Source organism: Chiloscyllium plagiosum, chromosome 14 (genome assembly GCF_004010195.1).
Source record: "Chiloscyllium plagiosum isolate BGI_BamShark_2017 chromosome 14, ASM401019v2, whole genome shotgun sequence".
NCBI classification, from domain to species: domain Eukaryota; kingdom Metazoa; phylum Chordata; class Chondrichthyes; order Orectolobiformes; family Hemiscylliidae; genus Chiloscyllium; species Chiloscyllium plagiosum.
Genome location: NC_057723.1, coordinates 56167421 through 56173889, shown reverse-complemented (window position 1 = coordinate 56173889; position 6469 = coordinate 56167421). Strand labels below are relative to the sequence as shown.

Below are 6469 nucleotides of genomic sequence, written 5' to 3'. Positions count from 1 at the left end.
CCCCTACCATAACCACCCTAATATTCTTACAGATAGCTGAGATCTCCTTACAAGTTTGTTTCTCAATTTCCCTCTAACTATTAGGGGGTCTACAATACAATTTCTTATTTCTCAGTTCCACCCAAATAACTTCCCTGGATGTATTTCTGGGAATATCCTCCCTCAGCACAGCTGTAATGCTATCCCTTATCAAAAGTGCCAACTCCCCTCCTCTCTTGCCTCCCTTTCTATCCTCCCTGTAGCATTTGTATCCTGGAACATTAAGCTGCCAGTCCTGCCCATCCCTGAGCCATATTTCTGTCATTGTTGTGATATCCCACTCCCATGTTCCTAACCATGCCCTGAGTTCATCTGCCTTCCCTGTTAGGCCCCTTGCATTTACATCTCATTAAAGCCAAAAATCACCTTGTTTATAACCAACCTCCAATTCTCTGCTTCTTTCCTTAGTACCAAACAATGTAAATTCCTGATTTGTAAATCAGACTGGGTACTGGCTCACCAATTGTTTGTCTTAGCCGTTATTCAATAGATTCTTCACAATATCTCTGTGTAAGACTACAAGACCACAAGATGTAAAAGGAGAAGCATAACATTTGGATTATGGATTCAATTCTACCCTTCAATGAAATCGTGGATAATTTGATAATCCGTAAATTCAATTTCCTGCCTTTTCCCCATAGCCTTGATTTCCTTGCTGTTGATCTCAGCCAGGGTTATAATTTAAAACCCAGCCTCCACAGCCACCTGCAGTAAAGAATTTTATAGATTTGCTACTCTCTCAAAGAAGAAATTCCTCCTCATTTTATGTTAATTGTGTGATCCCTTACTCTGAGATTATGTCTTTTGATCCTAGAGTCTTCCATAGGGAATAATCTCTTAACTTTAACCCTGTCAAGACCCCTAAGAGTCTATATGTTACAATAAGGTCACCCCTCATTCTTCTAAACTCCAGTGCATAGACTTCCCTATTTTTATAATGCATTTGCTTTGAAACAAAAATCAGTTCTCCATTTGCCTTCCTTATCACGCTGACCTTGTGTGCTACCTTTTTTGCATTTCATTTCCAAAGACCTCCATATTCTTCTGTGCAGTGGCTTGGACAAACTTTTTCCATTTAAATAACATTCAGCTCTTCTATTCTTCTTGACAAAGTGCTTAACCTCCTATTATTCCACATTTATTCCACCTGCTAAGTTTCTGCCCACTCACTTAATCTTATTCCAATGTAGACATGTTGTGTCATTTTCAGCACTTGCCTTCCCACCTACTTCTGTCATCCAAAACTCTGCAACAGTACATTCACTTTCCTCATCCAAAACATTAAGGTATATAGTAAATAATTGTGGCCCAGCACTGATCCCTGTGGCACTCCACGGGTTATACTCCCCGAGTCCACTAGTTACAAATTGCCATCCTGAAAGTGACACCCTTATCCCAACCTTGTGTTATCAATTAGTTAACTAATCCTTTCTCCTTGCTAATATCTGGCCCAACATCCTGGTTCTTGTCTTATTTAGTAAATTTAAGTACATTACCTTATCAAGTGCCTTTTGGCAGTGTAAAACTATTCAATCTACTGGTTTCCCATTATCCATCTCTCGCTGATCTGTGTTGTTCACATAGTTTTCTGCCTTGCAAATGAACTTCATTGGTTCTAGATCCTGCATGAGGTCCAGAATCTGGAGCCCAAGCTTTTGTAACTGATGAAAATTGCTGCATATGGGCCCATGAGAAGTCTCCATGACCCTCAACAAGCTCCAGGATGGCATTCTGCTTTGCTGAGCTGTCATAGAGATGTACTGCACGGAAAGAGACCCTTTGGTCCAACTCGTCCATGCCGACCAGATATCCCAACCCAATCTAGTCCCACCTGCCAGCACCCGGCCCATATCCCTCCGAACCCTTCCAGATGCCTTTTAAATGTTGCAATTGTACCAGCCTCCACCACTTCCTCTGGCAGCTCATTCCATACACGGACCACCCTCTGTGTGAAAATGTTGCCCCCTAGGTCTCTTTTATATCTTTCTTCTCTCACCCTAAACCTGTGCCCTCTAATTCTGGACTCCCCCCCACCCGAGAGAAAATACTTTGTCTATTTATTCTATCCATGCCTCTCATAATTTTATAAACTTCTATAAGGTCACCCCTCAGCCTCCAATGCTCCGGAGAAAACAGCCTCAGCCTCTCCCTCTCGCTCAAATCCTGCAACCCTGGTAACATCCCTGTAAATCTTTTCTGAACCCTTTCAAGTTTTACAATATCTTTCTGATAGAAAAGAGACCAGAATTGCACGCAATATTGCAAAAGTGACCTAACCGATGTCTTGTACAGCCGAAACATGACCTCCCAACTCCTGTACTCAATACTCTTACAGATTAATTTTTAACTTTTAAGTTAATTTACTAAGTTTCACTTTAGTTAATTTCACTTACTTTACGTTTACTGTTATATTATTAACAATAGTCTGAAAATTTGTAGAAAGTAGAAAATCTTTGCCCTTACTGAAGCATCAGGAACATTGTTGCCTCTCAGATTTGACTCTTCTTGCCTTCAGAAGGTCAAGTGGAAGATGGTAGAATTTTCAAACCCATTATGTAAATGCCAGTGACATGCAAATAGGAAAATCCACATTTATGTTTCCTATTGATGCCTGTACATTACTTTTAGCTGTAAGCAATGTCAGTTTTAATTAAGATAGTAAATATTTTAGACAAAATGTATCCAGCAATTCACTGGGGCATTTTCAACACAATTTTCTGAACTAATGATGACCATAACCTAGGAAAACAAGGGGAGAAAATAGCAAACCTAGGAAAACAAGGGGAGAAAATAGCAACTCTAAGTTTTCCTCCAAGTCACTCACCATCCTGACTTGGAATTATGTTGTCTTCCTTTCACAGTCGCTTTGTTAAAATCCTGTCACTCCCTCCCTTGTACTGTTCATTGCATGAACTGCAGAACATTAAGAAGGCAGCTCAGCACCACTTTGAACAGTGCAACTAGGAATGGGCAACAACTGTTGGTGTTGTCAGTTTGTCCATACCCCTAGAATGATTCAAAAAAGAACAATGTTTGAAATGCGAGTAATCTTTCTTTTCATGTTATTACTGCTGGCTTAAGCTTTGTTGCTTAAAACCATTTTCTTGGTATCTTTTGTTATGAGGGCTGCCTATATGTGGATGTTATTACTATATAGAATATATCTGTAGCATGACTGTTAACTTTTTTATCAATGCAGTTATTGAATTTGCTGCTAAGATCAATTTTGAAATATCATATTTGCAGTATTACAAATCTTGTACACATTCACATCTGGCATGATAAACCAATATTGCATTAGGCTTTATGTAAAAAAAGTTATGTTCCTCAGGCATTGCATCAAGTAAAATATTTAAATAGTAGAAGTTAAAGGAACATTTAGAATGTGTATGTTGTCATTATTAATAATTATTGTTTGGTAAGTTTTTAAGGAACCAATCCTTCTCAGTCTAATGTCATCAATTAAGCCTGTTTTTGGACTGTAGTATTGTAATGTATAATGAGAGAATTTTAAAAATTCTTTTGTCTGACATAGTGTTGGTGACAATGCCAACATTTGTTGTACATCTTTAATTGCCCTGAACTTAAACAGAATGGCTTGCCCAGCCATTTCATGGAGTAGTTGTGAGTTTCTGACAAGTCTGTGGACTTAGAGTCATGTATTGGCCTGACCAGGCAAGAAAGGCTGATTACTTTCCATTCAGGACATTAATAAATGCAATTTTTTATATTAATTAGACTCACTTTATATTCCAGATTATTAATTAAATGTAAGTTTCACTTGCTTCTATGGATAAATTAAAACTCAGAAGATCAGACTGGGTGTCTGGATCACTACTTCAGTAAAATCCTCACCATGCCACATCTCCCCAACTGAGTGGCTTGCAATTTCAGTGAACACATAAGAATTAGTCATATTATCATGAGTATGGAGTCACCTATAGGTCACACCAAGTAAGGATGACAGATTTTGTCCCCAAAAGTACATTAGTGAAATGGATGGGATTTTAAAATCACAGATTCTGTGCTTTAAATGTTCACTTTGGAATTTTTGAGGCGACTCTAAAACAGAATTTCAAACTGGAATCATAAAATGAAACTGCCCCTCCCAGTTTCTATAAAAAAAATCTGAGATTTGAAAAAGAGAACTTCTGGACAGTCTGATCACAGGCAACATGGTTGCTAAGGGGTTAGCACTACTGCTTCACAGTACCAGGGATCCGAGTTTGATTCCAGCCTTGGTCTAGAATTTGCAGATTTGTGTGAAGTTTGCTCATTCTCCTCCTGTCTGCATGGGTTTCCTTCAGATGCTTCGATTTCATCCCACAGTCCAAAGATGTGCAGGTTAGGTGGATGACCATGCTAAATTGCTCATAGTGTCCAGGGATGCGCAGATTAGGTGGATTACCCGTGGGGTATGCAGGGTTACAGAGATAGGGTTGGGGGATGAGTCTGAGTAAGATGTTCTTCAGAAGGACTTGATGAATGAATGGGCTGCTTCCACACTGTAGGGATTCGATAATCACACGGATCAATCCAAGCTGAGTGGTTGCATTTACTAAGATCCAAAGTGGAGTCAAGTGGCTGCTGCTGTTTCTGTAACTTGACAATAGCTGATGGACCTTTGCCATCCAGACTGAGTTGAGCAAGCTCTGCAGATTTTCCCATTGTAGTGAAGGTTGTATCCGAGGAACCCCGGTTGCATGTGTAACGCTGTCAGATGGGATTAGACTGCATGCTAAAGGAGAGGAGCTGCTGTTGTCTTTGAGGAAGCCTGAGCTTTGAATGATTTTGTGACTGAGATTGATGATATATATATGGTATGGAGTGCTGTGCCAACTCTGTTTGAGTTGTAACTGCCACTTAATGTTTAATTTATAGTTTAAAATAAACTACAATTTACCTGTGAATTTATAATTGATTTATGTCAGTCATGGATGTAACATTATAAGATAATATTTAGCATTTGCTTTGTTTGACTATTGAATGGTTTATTCTGTTTCAATCTATGAAATCCTGTGGTTTCATTCTGTTACTGAATGAATGTGATTTCAGATTTCTTCCACTTGAAACAAATATTATTGGTCTTTATGAAGATCTTAAAAATACCCTTTTTATTTACATTTAACCTTATTTTCCTCCTTTTTTTTCTTTATTTAAAAATGAATTTACATTATGATTCCACCAGAAGCCCATTAGACTGATCTAACTTATGGCCAAGATATAATTTTGAGCTTGGAAGGCCAACCATAAAGGGTCATTAACACGGTGGAGCCTTACCTGAAAGTTATGGAAATTGTTCTGAGATATCTTCCAATTCAAAAATAATGGTGCATCTGAAATGATCATGAGAACATTAGTTAGCAACACATTCTGAAAATTATGATTATTTTATTTTTGCAACGTAGTTCATAAGGTCAATGATTGAAGGTAATTGAGAAATTGAAATGAAAAATGACAATTAATGATCAAAACGTTATAGATTTCCAAGGTACATAAATTCAGGATAGGACACTGTGGTCTTCAATAAGCAGATGAATTAATTTTAACTCAGTAGCTACATCGTATTGATTATTCATAGCTCTGGGGGTGGACCTGCTCATGCATAATTTAGTGGAGCTCCTGACTGGATGATGAAGGGAACTAGCTAGAAGTGCTTATAATGATAGCAATGCAAGTGAAATAGCACACTGATGATGTTTTATTAACAATAAAAAAAAAAATTCAGTTGCTCATTGTTCATGTACATTTCCATTTCAAAACTGTCATGGATTCAGTCCACTTGGTGAAGAAATGATTTTTTTTGTCAAGAAGGTTGCCTGCCCTTATTTTCAACATCAATGATTTTCATGTTGATTATAGTGCACAGTTGAATCATGTTGCAACCCAAAGTCATTTTTCTTGCTCATGATTACTTAAGCAAAAAGGATTTTCTTCTGTCTTCTAAGGTACTACAAAGCATCTGTGAAATGAATCGTGCTGTGAACCATAAATTTGCAATAGTATCATGAATAAAACATAAACAATTATCAAGTCCACGGAGCAGTAAGCAATAGGGTTCAAAAAGTCAAGACCCAAACTGAGAACATATCTCTATTAAAATGAAGCTGCACTGCTACAGTGGAATTCTGTAATAGATCATAAGATGGGAGCAAACATTGGGGGCTATTAAAGTATATTCTGCTGGTTTGCTTCTGCGTTTTAAGCACAAATAGTTGGATAAAAGCAGTAGTTTTAACCCATTTTTGCCATAATACAAAATGAATTTGACATCCGTGGGCGGCACGGTGGCACAGTGGTTAGCACTGCTGCCTCACAGCGCCAGAGACCCCGGTTCAATTCCTGCCTCAGGCGACTGTCTGTGTGGAGTTTGCACATTCTCCCCGTGTCTGCGTGGGTTTCCTCCGGGTGCTCCGGTTTCCTCCCATAG

At 38.4% G+C, this 6469-nt stretch overlaps 1 long non-coding RNA gene across 2 annotated transcripts in view; it reads right to left on the bottom strand.

Moving 5' to 3' along the window:
• The window catches only part of LOC122556739, a 27901-nt gene that overhangs the window by 6168 nt on the left and 15264 nt on the right, over positions 1 to 6469 (bottom strand). For both annotated transcript variants that reach the window (XR_006313639.1, XR_006313638.1), the window contains 2 exons: positions 5320 to 5375; positions 2864 to 3045 (listed from right to left, as the gene is read on the bottom strand). This is a non-coding gene — a long non-coding RNA (uncharacterized LOC122556739). The remainder of the gene's footprint in view (positions 1 to 2863; positions 3046 to 5319; positions 5376 to 6469) is intronic.